The sequence below is a fragment of the Stegodyphus dumicola genome, chromosome 3, assembly GCF_044657685.1.
Source record: "Stegodyphus dumicola isolate Sdum_Otavi_A_Nest chromosome 3, ASM4465768v1".
Lineage (NCBI taxonomy): Eukaryota > Metazoa > Arthropoda > Arachnida > Araneae > Eresidae > Stegodyphus > Stegodyphus dumicola.
The window spans coordinates 24,366,590-24,381,323 of NC_140770.1; positions in this window are offsets into that span (position 1 = coordinate 24,366,590).

The following is a 14,734-nucleotide window of genomic DNA, read 5'->3' on the forward strand; positions in this document are numbered from 1 at the left end:
ACCTAATCAGAAACCTAAATGTATTTTTTGTTCTAAATCACACTTCAGTTCCTATAGAGGATGTGAAATGTATCAACGCAGATTCAATAAAATAGGAGACAAAACAGAAAAACCTAAAATTCAGCCTTCCCCCACCTTCAATAGATGACTTCCCAAATTTTTTTAATCAACAAGAGAAGTTTTGTGTACCAAAACATTTCTGACCACCTCTGAACGACGTGGCTATTTCTACAATGTATAGTGATAAGCAATGTTCACTTTTACATACATCCAGAGATTAAATAGTGCCGGAGTCCGGCTCAGGCACTTCCAAATTTTTTAGTTAAATCGTAATTCTGGGCAAAGAGCACTGGAGTCCTAAATAAAATGGACCCGATACCTCCAGAAAAATTCTTTTAATATCGAAAATTTAATTTTAAGCCTTAAAAATCGATTCTAACTTCTGATGTCTCCGTGAAACAAACCCTTTGACGGAGTTTGAGACTTTTAAAGAAAGAAAAGCCCCACCCACATCTCAAAGGCGGAATATAGTAAATTTATGAGAGCGGGTAAATTTTTCATTTCCAAAAGTTCTAAAGGGTGATCGTGCACTTTGGCCGTGATCGTGCAGTGCTACCGACATCCGCTGTAAACATTAAGTGCAGATTTTTTGGAACGTTTTAACCAAATACGGGAGATAAAAATTGCCATTTGTGGAAAACTTTACTTTTTTCCTCAGCTTACAAATCAACCTCAGATTTGAGAGAAACTTTAACTCCCCCTCCTTGTGTTACATTCTATTTCAAAATTAGAATCATAAACGCAAGAAATCGGTATTAGTTGTTGCTGAGCTCTTCTCTGTTTGTTTTCATATTATTTCACATATTGTTTCTAGCACTGTTTTTATACTCATTAGTGAATTTTAACCTTTTGGGCACTTTTTTACTGGTATACTTTTTTTTTTTACTTTTACACTGCTAAGGAGGACTACTGACTGGGAACAAGCCCTTGCAGTATGATGTCCGCCATGCACACATTTATTAAGTGTAAATAAAATTTAAAAAAAAAAAAAAAAAAAAAAAAAAGATTACAGAATCACATCTAGATAGGGAATACAAAGGACTACCTTGAATATATATGATATTCCTGATAGCATAGATTAAAAAAAATACTTAGAAGTACAAAGCTGCATTGATACAAAACTGGTAAAGGTAAAACAAAAACAGTAAAATTTAAGACTAACAATGGAATTTCAAGCCTGCAGTTATACATCACACTGACTTACTATTATACACTTACTATAATTCCGCACATTACTAATGAAAAAAACATATTATGCAATATATTACTATAATACTGAACAACACACTAACATAGTAAAACTGATATTACAAATAAAACACACCATATACACTGCTCGTATCAGAAAAGTACACACTGACATAGTAAAGCTGATACTACAAATAAAACACAATATATACACTGCTCGTATCAGAAAAGTAGACAATTCAGTACATGATGCTGTACTGTAACGCTAAAACTAATCAAAAGAACACTAGACAATAACCTTTGGAAACAGTCACAGTGAAATTAGGAATATAATATATTGTAGCAGAGTTAGAATACGAGTCATTTCAAAACATTAAATCGAGCAAAACATTTCAATACATATTTACAAAGTTCTACAACCAAGAAAGTCTGGTTCAATACTACTATTATACATCACACTTACTTATCATTATACGACCCTAAACTATTACACTCCACATTAATAGAGAAAAAAAAATATACAAGATACTTAATGGAATACTGTACATACACTGAAATAAAATAGCGAATACTACAAAATAACAATCAATATACAATGTGCTTATCAGAAAGTTGGTTCTGTGGCCACGAATATTTGTTAGAAACTGTTGCATTTTGCACAATACTAGAAACTGTTACAAACATTTGCACACAATATTTCACGGTACTAGCCGAGAGCTTTATATATGTATTTACTATTATACCGCAAACTTAATTTGAAAACATAACACAACGCACTTACTACTTAACAGGTCAATACACTAAGACAATATGTAAATTGAAATACATTTAATACAATACAAAAATTAAGTAAACACAATACAATTTAAAGATTAATAATGAATAAAAGCGACACTGAAGTACAAATAGACAGACATTGATTGTGGTAATCTGCATCTAGGAGGTAACATGTTTCAGCAAAGTTATTCATGTACTGCACCAAACATGGCTGTCATGCATATACGTAACCTAGGTACAATGGCATGCCATTAGTCTCTGAAATTGTCCTAATTTCAGTAGTTGAATATTATCGTATATAGTAAGATACCAAGTTTGTAAGGTAAGAATTATGAAAGCTACTGATCGTCTATAGTTGTTGGTATAGAATTGCCTGCTGTAGCTGCTGTTGACACCGCTTCTGTTCAACAGAATTCACGAGCACAAATGTCCATTACTTGATGAATCTGATTAAATGCGAGCTTATTTCTCTTGAGGGTGTCTGACCACCCGGACCAGTGTGCTTCAGAGGGTTTTTTTAAATGAAATGGTATCGTGAGAGAGCATTCGAAAGCAAAATACTGAAAAAATAATGTTCTTTATTTTTATCATCCCTTCAAATAGCACATTATATTGTATATTCAGGGCTTAAATTGGTTGGCTTCTTGGTTGAGCTATGTATTTCTTAGTTTTTGAGTGAAACTATAGCTTCAGCCAAAGCCCCAAAGAAAACGAGGTTCGGTATTTTGTTTTATTATTTGATTACTTATCATTTAATAATTTATTCAATTTTTATTTATCGCTTTATATTTTATTGGTTTTTAATGTTTGTTATTTAATTATTTTATTACTTATGTTATTTATTTAGTTTCGTTCCTTTTTCCTGAAAACCCCCTTTCTGCACTCATGTGAAATAAATGCAGCAGGTCTCCAAAGTTTGAAATTCTCAGATTTCGTGGGCTTTCAGAATGTTTTTGCATGTATAAGACATTATTACCATAGTTACATCTATTAACGACAAACTGAAGCAAAGTTGTCCTAAAAATACAAGCGAGGAAGATACAAACAGTTACATTAGTCCCAGAAGCGTAATGGCAAACCGCACATTGAGTTGATTAATGTTAACGAATTTCGCTTAGTGCGCATGCTCAGTGGCGTACCATTGGCGTAAGAAGAAATAAATACTGGCGACTAAGTATAAGTCCGTTCGTCATGTAGATCTTATCGACTGTTTACTATACTATGGGAATTTGTTTCTGTTTATTGCATTTTCTTCTGCTTCATTTCAGTTTGGTTTATTTCGTGCATAATCATTACATTTAATATCAGTTATTTATAATAATTTCTTGGACCTTAATTCAGTGATTTAAACTGCATTTATTCCTTAATTTGTTAAAATATATACGAATGAAACTATGGCAAATACTCGATCGCTTTTTTTCCTCTGAAGTATAATAAATAAATATTCAGCTAATATATTTTGCAATGTTTCCTGTTTTGTAATCCTTCTTAAACGAAAATTTGCTAATTTACAATTTATTTACACTCTAAGTAATGAAACAACTTACAAACTAACAAGTTTTAAAAACCCGAACTGCTTACGCCCAGATAATAGAAAATAAACAATATACCGTATTTATCCTCTTTTAAAATTGCCCCAAATTCCCCTCTGGGCATGCGCAGAGTGCGAAATTCGTTTAACATTGTCAACTAAATGTGCAGTTTGCCATTACTCGTCCGGGAATATCAGTAACTTCTGTTGAAATTCTGTTGGACTTTGCCGACCAAAGGGATTTCGAATACAGTAATAAAATAGCACTTCGAAAAATAGGCATTGAGATATGACAAACATTCGAACACTCCGGAAAAAGGTTGTACGTACACAAAAAGTACGGTTGCATACGGAACAGATTTATCTTGTGGATTACAAATCATAACAAGGCTAATTCCAGACAAATTATCTTCACTAGGTACCAGGTATCATACCATATATTTGCAAAAATAATTTTGAAAAACAGTATTTCAATTGTATTTGTTGCTTTGAAAATTAAAAAAATTTTGGCTGTATTACATTGCTAGTAATAGTAAACAGTTACTTATTGTAAGAAGAAAAACTTAAGAAGGATGCACTGTCTAACAATGCATCCATAAATCGTGAAATTTCATCTAAAACTGATATCAATAAATAAATTCAAAACTCATCCAAACAAAATTCCGAAAAAACTGATTTTTCGTAATTTTTGTAGTGCAAAAATGTTCTTCCTATACGAATTTAAAGAATTCGTTAGATGTTCCATATTCGATACTTACGTATTAGCGCAACCACTTTGGCACAATTGGGCGAATTTTTATGGTTGGAAAGGTAAAAGTTACTTAATGGGTGCAAACGAATGTTTGCGAGAATTGTTTTTAGAAAGATTCCCATACCATTGCTATTTATCGCAAGTAGGCAGATATAATCAACATATGAAAAGAAAACACACTTTAACAATTTGAAATACAAATTTTATATTTATTAAATAAGGATTACCTGGTACACTAAAAATAAAACCCTTGCATTCTTCACCAGATCTTTCTGTAATTTTTTTGCGCTATTCGTCTCCCCAAGTGCACAGCGAACTTCTTACTTCCTTGTACGAAGTAAAAAGGAAATAGTGTAATCGCGAAAAGTTTCAGGCAGCATATTTCAACGTAGATATCCATTTTGGCCGCTATCGAATACAATTTAACGATGTTTTTGCTTGATATCTGTACGTAAGGACAGGATAAATCACTCTTTTCTCCGAAAATAATTGTAAAACTAATTTAAAATGATTTCTGAAGAGAATTTTTCCCGGCTTCTGTGCATACGTACGTACGTATGTATCTCGCATAACTCAAAAACGAGTAGCCTCAGAACGTTGCAATTTTGTATATAGTTCTGCTATAACATGTAGATGTGCACCTCGTATTTTGGTTGCAATCGGCCGCACCAAAAGTACATAAATATGTATATATATATATATACATATATATATATATCCACTCTGTTACTCGCCTCAGTGTTCTCAGTTTCTTTATTCTTATATGTTTGTAAATTGTGCATTTTTTGCTTTAAAAATGATTGAATTATGCTGTTCTTATCTTCCGGTTAAGGTTTTTGTGCCTTTAGTAAATCTGTATGCAATATTTTGAGAATTATTAACAATTTAAAAGTTGTTTAAGTACCTCTAATCCTAATAATTTTTTCCATGGCGGCTATTGCTTTTTACATTTGAAACAGAAGAATATAATAGTAGATTTGTTGCCAATCTAGAGAAAATAAGCTTCCCCAAAACGCCCTCTTTTATTACTGAAATTAAATCATGCTTAATCCATTCTGGAATTTATTCGAGGAAATAAGTGTTTAAGATTTACTTCATAATTTTCAATACAGACATCTTGAGGTTTAGTGTATTTTTGCTTTGTCGCGAATTGAGAACTGAATTAATTGAATGAGAAATACTGAATCATCTGTGAAAACTGTTTCTTTTTTGTTGTTGTTGTTCTTTGCTTAATTTCTTTTATACATCATTTTAGATTTATTATAGTATTTGAGCAGAACATGTGGCAACCATTAGATAATTCTTAAGATGATATAAATTTTGTGCATTCTAAGTTTAAAATTGAACGAAATAAGTGGACCTAGGGCCAAAGTGTCAACAAATATAGTAGATTTTAAAGAGTGCATTTATTCTATTGTGGTTTATGCGCTATCGACGAAGTAGATTTAATCCAATCCAATAACTTTAAATGAAATGCAGGAAAAAATGGGTATAATTTAATATTCCGTATAAGGAAGTCATGTGGTACACACATCAGATTTTTATTTTTAAGAAAACAACAAATAATTACAGAGACTCGCATAGCGCAAACCTTGGGGACACCAGCAATTTACCAAAAATATTCTGCAAAGAAACTACATTAGGAAACATTTTTGCAGAAATTTTATGTCAGTTTTTTTCATTTCTGTCAAATTTCACAAGCGCATATTTTGAAATTAAGTTTAAGGCTAAAAATTATGAGATCTGTTTGCCAAAACCGTTGGAACTTAGAATACGACACAAAGAATGCATACGAAAATGGCGACATTGCTTGACTGAAGGCTTGTTATGAGTATGGTTTCTTGAAGAATGATCATTTATATGGTTGCTAGAGTTTGATACGTTCTGAAAATTTGGCTATTACTAAGGTGGTTCCGAAAACACTTAAGCACTCGCTATTCTATTTATCTATTTACCTATAGAAAAATAAAACTGTAAGAAAATGTTTTATCTTTTCTACTTGACAAATCTAGAAAGCAAAAAGCTATTTAAGTAATAAAAGATGGGAAAAAAAAATATTAAAAAAATTGAGCGGAGGATCATGTAAAAATGTAACATTTCGTCAGGAAGGTGAGCAGATCACTATTCTGCATGATCAGTTGCTTTTTCTGAATGAATTTATTTCTGAATAAATTAAAAAAATAAAAAACTTGATAATTTTTTAAGACCAATAATTCAAAATTTAAAAATAAAATCCATTCCTAAATAAATCTGTTTCAAATATAGCAGTTGGTGTGGTGCTATGTAATTACAATAGTATGAATAACGAAAATCATCTATATAAATAACTAAAATCTGGAAAACAAAGCAGTTTTTATTTGTACAGAAAACATGCGCTGTTATTTGAACCTTTCTCGAAAGAGACCAACAATTTAAAAATCATAATAAAAATTTAAAAAATCTGAATGCTTTCAGATTTTACATTACGCTGAAAGGGGCGTTTATTTAACGTTTTGTGTGTTACCTTTGTGGCAACAATGAAATTTATCCTACAGTAACGAGTTGCCATAGTGACGATAAGCTCATAAAGTTTGGAACAACAATTATTATATTTCTGATGTTTAAGTTTGTATCAGCATGATAAATTTCTTTCTTGTACTCAGATATTTTTAACTGGTAAATAAATAAATATTTAAATACCAATGGAGTCAAAATTTTGAATACTTATGTCTATCATCCCAAAACTTTATTTACTAAATATCCTGCTCTTCGCACTTAAACCATAAAATTAAGTTCAACAGCAATATCGCAAAATAATTTTAAAATGACCATACCTTTAGAATTCCCGATACACAGTCTCCACTAGAAATGAAAAATACGAAATTGATAATAAAACAAATTCCAAATTCTAAATTTGAGCTTCCAGATGCCCATATTAGGTTGGAAACGTACGTTATTCAAAATTTGATGGCTCTAGGTACCGTTGTTTTTATCACAGTACGAGAAACATACATACATTTATGCAGATTCTTCATTATTTAATTTCTTTAAATATAATACAGGGCTCTAATGTTTGGTGGCAACAATTTGAAAAGTGAATCGGCATATAGTGAACCAACGCAAAATGTCAAAACGAAATTTTAATAGCTATTCTGGGCTTAGGGTAACGACTAACTAGGACAAAGCAAAAGAGGAAAATTAATAAAATTAATTAAGCAAATCAAGAAAGGAAAGCAATATTAGCTACAGAAAGTTTAAAAAAAAAGTTAGTAATAACCTAATTGAGGCGAAGTTAATAATGTGAAATAATAATAATATAATAGCTACTGCTGTGTAACATAGATTCATAGAATACATATAGTTTTTAAAAGTTCGTTTAAAATGTGTTAGGGCTGATAAACATATATTTTTAATGATCAAATAATTACTTTAGTATCTACATAGTGCATGGTTGTATATGTCTTCCAAAGAGGTAAGAATAAATAGTGTCTCCTTTTACGCGAATGACATATAAAGAGACAATGTAAAAGGGAAGTCTAAATTTTCATTGCTTAGGATGCGTCAAATCGTCTTGTGATTGCCTTCATAAAAGTTTTCTATTTAAATCAAGATTTTTTTGCCAAAAATAAGATACATATTATTTCCATTCTTTATAGCCAGCTTGTTGTTTATATTTTAATCACCAGATGGCGCCAGACTATCTAATCCTCATTTAAGAAATCGAAAGAGCTGCAGTTCTCAATGGCATCGGCAGATGGCGCAGGGAAGTTACTGCCTTCATAGGTAATTCGTAAGGATTAATTCGACGTGAAGAAACTGTTATTTTTCAGATTTTCTTTCACCGTAGCAGTTATTCTTTATAGAATTGAGTTTTTATTAAGCTTCTTTTGTATAAACGTTCGTATGAACGTTGTAGTTATTCTTCTTAAAATTTAATGTCTTCCTTTTACCCCTTCCTTAAAATGCGTTTATATTCTTTCTTTTTCCCGTTTTCCTTTTATCCAGTTTAGTGTGTTTATAATGTGTCATACGGATCCCGTAGGTATATTATCATTTATAATACAGCATTATTTGGATTTTGCGCATTTTCAAACAACTTTCTGCAACGTAAAATGAAATATGTAAGTTTGCATGTCATTCGTCAGTTCGTTGCATTTGTTTTTATTAATTGAACTGGAGAGCATAAATGATGATGTAGTGGTTTTTAGTCCAAAGGGATTTGAATCCCGAAGGACTATTAGTTTCGTTTTGGCATTTTGCGTCGGACTCATAAATGTCGGTTCACTTTTCAAACTGTTGCCACAAAATGTTAGAGTCCTGCATTATATTTGAAGAAATTAAATAATGAAAAATCTGCATAAATGTATGTATATTTCTCGTATTGTGATAAAACAACGGTACATAGAGTCATCGAATTTTGAATAACGTAATCCTCCAACGAATATGAGCATATGGAAGACCAAATTTGAAATTTGAAATTTGTTTTATGATCGATTTCCTATTTTTTAAAACTTTGACGAATTTTTGATTAACAAACTCAAGGATTTCAAAGCGAGCAATGGCAACGTTGTGCAGAAAAAACATTTTTATCTCCAGCGCGTGAGTCTCTGTATCGGAAATTCTAAAGATAGGCTCGTTTTAAAACTATTTTGCGATATTGCTGTTGCACTGGATCTTATGGTTTAAGTGCGAGGAACATGATATTTAATAAAGAAAGGTAACACACAAAATGTTAAAAAACGCCCCTTTGGGGATAATTTAAAATCTGAAACATTTCAGATTTTTTTTTTTTTTTTTTTTTTTTTTTTTTTTAAATCCAAATGGGCTTTTTCCCTGAAAGACTATTGCGATCTTGCTTTGAATCACTATAAATGTCCGTTACACTTTTCAAACTGTTGCCACTATATTTGAAGAAATTAAATAATGAAAAATTTGCATAAATGTATGTCTATTTCTCGCATTGTGATGAAACAACGATACATAGAGCCATCGAATTTTGAATGACGTAATCCTGCTACGAATATGGGCATGTGGAAGACCAAATTTGACATTTGGAATTTGTTTTATTATCGATTTCACATTTTGTAAAACTTTAACGAATTTTTGAGTAACAAACCCACCGATTTAAAAGCGGGACATGGCAACACTCTACGGGGAAAAAAAACCTTTTTATCTCCAGCGTGTCGAATTTGTATCAGAAATTCTAAAGATAGGGTCATTTTCAAATTATATTGCGACATTGCTATTGAACTGAATTTTATGGTTTAAGTGCAAACATGACATTTAATAAATAAATTAACACACAAAACATTAAAAAAAAAAACGCCCCTTTGAACGTAATTTAAAATCTGAAACATTTAAGATTTTTTTTTTTTTTTTACTTCTTACTTTCTTCCTGCTTATTATTTTTTTTTTATTAAAGCCAAAATGGCAACTTTGGAGGTTTCCCCTCTGTAATGGTATATAATTCCATTTGATTCATATATCTGGTCGGAAGCTAGCACAGCGGTCCACTCACTCACTCCCTTTAAAGTTCCCTTTTCTAATCAGTCTTTTTTATCTGAAAGATTTATATTTCATTGTTTAATTTATAAATTAAAGTTGCTAGAAATGACAGGACCATATTCTTCAACGCACGCCCATGCTTACTAGCTTATCTACTGTTATGAACTTAGGTTGATCGCTGGTATAGTCATATGTACACTGCGCATGGGGGGGGAAAGAAAAAAGGACAGTATATATATCTCCCGTTCTACTGGGCCGATTGACGAAATGAAAATCGCGTTTTTCATGTCTTAAAAGCGCGTCTTAGGATATATATTAGATGTATATATAGCATCATTCTAACATAGGTATTTTGAGACAAAATCGGACTTTTTCTGAATAACATAATATTTTTTTTTTATATATCGATTCTACGCCTCAAATTATGCCTAGATATTAGATTTTGTGATTTTTGGCGAGAAATTTAAAAATTAATCTTGGCAAATTTTTTTCAGTTTGCGCCAAGAATAATTCAATTGGCGGAATACTTAATTTATAATAACCTACTTACTTTCCCTTTTCTTCATTGATTTACGAGAGGAAAAAAGGTCCATCGTTCATTCTTTCAAATAATTTTAACAAAGTATGGAAACCACATTTTCGTTATTATCGCTTCAAAACGCGCCAAAATGTAAATTCACATATATCTTAGAAAATTTGGAATAAAAAAACTCTAATTTTTTGCAGGTGTGCCGAGAAATACATCTAATTTAAGATGATGTTAAAACTTTAACTTTTCAAAATTTGTTTCGAGAAATTTATAAAAATTATTTAAGAATTACTGAAAAGTTATTCAATAGTAGTATAAAGTATCAGAAGTGGGTGCAGCCCGACCCACCTAACCAAACAAGTTGGTCTCATGGTCATTACCAGGCCACGCCCAATTCAACAAAGGAAAATAATTGAAACATAAAATAACTTAAGGGGACTCATACACCTTAAAACCTATAAGATGTTCGAATAGGTGACTGTTGCAAGAATTGGGATAACTTATTTATTTTAAAAGCAATTACTACCAACTTTTTACAGCTGACTGCATAATATAGCTGCTTTCTGAAATAGTAATCAGAAAATTTGTGTTGCCACAAATATTTTTATAATTTAATCCGCTTTGTGACAACATTTTTCGCCATGTTTCCAACTTGCGCGCACAGTTTAAAACATTCTGTTTCATAATTTAATTCCATATTTAACATATAGCTTTTATAACATTTGGAAACTACTGTGAACCTAAAATTCTAAAAATTTCATGTTAAATTTTTAATTTATTTTGAGTTAAGTTTATAAAATGTATTTTATTAACAAAATTTTTAATGTTTTCGTCCATAAAATTTTTCAGTATTAAAATATTCATCAGATTGTTGGTTCAGTTAGAACATAGTGCCCATATAAAGAATTCCGTCAAATTTCAAGTATGTACCATTAGCCATTTTTAAAATATCATGCGCGCCAGGTGGAAACATGGCAAAATATTTTGTCACAAAGAGGATTAAATTACAAAAATATTTGTTGCAACACAAATTTTCTGGTTACTAGTTTCTAAAGCAGCTATATTATGTAGTCAGCTGTAAAAAGTTGGAAGTAATTGCTTTTAAAATAAATAAAATACCCTAATTCTTGCAACAGTCACATATTCGAAGATCATGAGGGGTTTAAGGTGTATGAGTTCCCTTAATGAAAATAATTATATGTTAATAATAATTAAAAATATATGATTATTTTCACTTAGTTATTTTATGTTTATAACTTATATTTATAAAGTTATATATTATATTTATATATTTATAAAGTTAATTATATATTTATAAAGTTTTTTTTTCTCCCTCCTTTTTGAATGCCTACGTGGTGTAACAGTAGTACAGTCGACGCGTATTCGAGAGGTCTAGGTTCGAGTTCCGGCGAAAGCATTGCTCATTATTCGTGTTTCCTACTTCAAAAATCCTAATGACTCTACAGAGGATGTGGAGAAGTCTCTCATGCAATATAATAAATATAGAGCATGTTAAGGGTACGATGAATACTCTAGTGTTGAAACTTCATTCTAGAAGATCACTTCTAGAATGAACATTATTGAATTATTATCTGAAACATGTGACGTCAACAAATGGATTTTATTTTTGAAGGATAATTAAAATATCTGACCCAAATTTCTAATCGATAAGTAATAAATTGACCACGAATGTCCCTTACAGGATTAAGTGTATCAGTTTATCGCTGGCCTTTGGAATAGTTGCTGAAACGCATTGCCGAAGACGGACATCCAGCCTTCGGCAATGCTGGACATCCAGCTGGACATGCTTTGCTGACATTTATAATTAAATGATAATTAAATAATTTAACATGCTGGACATGCATTGCCGAAGACGGACATCCAGCCTTCGGCAATGCGTTTAAGGTGAATTCCTACAAGTACTTCGACAAGCTCAACAGTTTCGGTCCTTATAACTGGATCTCAGCCTTTATTTTAAATTGGACAAGTAATAAATGCCTAAAGCGAGTCAGCCCACTTGGAACTCGGATTTCATCAATTTTAATGTCGAAACATCTATACCTTTTATGCTCCAGATACTTCATCTAATCATGTTAACATCTGTGGAGATTTGTCGATTAATACTGTCAAGGCAACCATCCTCCGGAACTCCTCAGGCAAATGGCTCTTGAATCATAAATGATATTCCTGCCCAGGCCTTTGTGATATATACACATGCAAGTAGATCAGAGAAAGATAGAGCAGGGAGCGGTATTTATAGTAACACCCCTGAAGGATATATCAGATGAAGCAACAGAAACTCTGATCATTGCTCCATCTTCAGATCGGAACTTATCGCCATCAGCAAAGCACTTTATTATGCTCTCTGTTCGACTACCGACATTATATGGGTTCTGATAGACAGTAGAAGCCCCATTCGGTACCCTAAAAACTGGCCTAAGATTATGGAGAAGACCGCTCAGAATATCGTATCTAAATATTTTGAGCTTAGACAGCATAAATCAATTTATCTCCATGTCGCGAGGATTATAGTTCACTACAATACTGTTCTATGCTATTCGTGAATTATATATATGTAAAGAGCTTCTCGTAATTATAATAAATATATTTTGAGTTCAAAAATGCAGCAAGTATTATGCATTTCACAAATGTAATAATCATTATACAGAATTAGAAGCGCTACCTGCCGCCAATTACCTACAGCGGTGTATGTTGCAGACCATACAGAGGTGAGAAAATCGTGTGTGCGGTATCTGCAAGTCACCGTTTCCAAGCTTTTATGATCTGCCAAATGACATGGTCTGACATCGCAGACGCAATAATTGTTGACAGTGGAAGAGACATAACTTCATGACTAGTGTGAAGAGATTTTAGTTTTCTGCACTGTGTCTGTCGTCAAAGCCTCTCGATTTCACGAGGGCTAATGAACCAATGATCTTGTTTTTCCTCTGATATTGTTCCAGTTATAACGAACCAGAGGAAATGAAATACAACTGAAAAATTAAGGAGTCGTGGCTAATTCAATTTGCCGATTGTTTCCATTGGAACAACATTCCAGAATGAATTCTGGATTAGACAGACCCTCGTTGCAGGTTCCTCACGTCACGAGGACTGTACTTCACTACAGTATTGTTTGACGCTATCCATGAATCATATATATGTAAAGAGCTTTTCGTAATTGTAGTAAATATGTTTTGAGTTCATAAATGCAGTAAATATTATGCAACTTCACAAATGTACAAATACGAAGTGTGGATGACTGGCGCTACCTGCCGCCAGTCATCCACACTTTGAACAACATCGTGTGCTGTACCTGACAAACCTCGTTCTTCTATGCCCCCCCCCCCCACCAAAATTTGTTATGATAGTTTTTTTTATTGTGATTTGAAAGAATTTGCTCTTGATTTGATACTGACGATAGGGAATAACTGGAAGCTATAAAGAAACAAAAATCAGCGAAATATTTGTAAATTTATAGGATTAGTTTCGAAGATTTAAATATAGGACTTTTTTCAGCAGCAGGAGTGCAAATGATGAAAGAGAAGACTGTGCTCAGGCGATAACAATGAACGGAAGAAAGTAAAAGCTATTGGCGCCATCTATTGTTAAAAATGAAAACAACTCTGAAATGATTTCCTTAAAAACTGAGGATAAAAACGAAATGAAGTTGGAGTCGATTACAGAGGCTGATCGCAGGCTTTTTAAAATGATTTGTCTTTTCTATAAAAATCATCTGATTTGAAATTTTTTTAACTGTAATTATATTTTTAAAAGTATAAATTATCGTGTGCTACTTGACAGTTTTGTTTTCATGCGAAATGGCGCTTTTAAAGAAGACAGAAGGCAATGTTTGTGCTTTTTCCAAAGAATATGATTTGTATCTAATTATTAAAAAACGCTGCGTCATGATTTTTGTCATGATTTTTGGATATCTTAAGCTGGGACATAGTATAATACTGTCAATTAGAAAATAAAAAATGTCGATGTTTGGGTTCAAGAGGAAGAATTGTTCCAAATATTTCCAAAGTAAAAATGGAACGCTTCAACTGTTGCAATGGTAAGATCTTTAATGTCGAAAGTAAATCAGCTAAGTCAAAGGACAGTTGCAAAATCATTAAAAGTGATTAATGCTGATTTGAATCTTGAAAAGGCGAATTCAATTAGCTAAGTCAAAGGACAGTTGCAAAATCATTGAAAGCGATTAATGCTGATTTGAATCTTGATAAGGAGAAAAAACGTAATGTGGATCGTCTTTCTCCACGATATATCGCCAAACACAGAACGCCCTGGAGAAGTCTTTATCAGAAACATTTATCCGGATAAAAATGGAAAAATTTTGTCGGATAGGTGAACCTTGGATGTATTAAATGATTGCAAAATGTGATCTATTTACTATCGTTAAAGAGGAGAACAA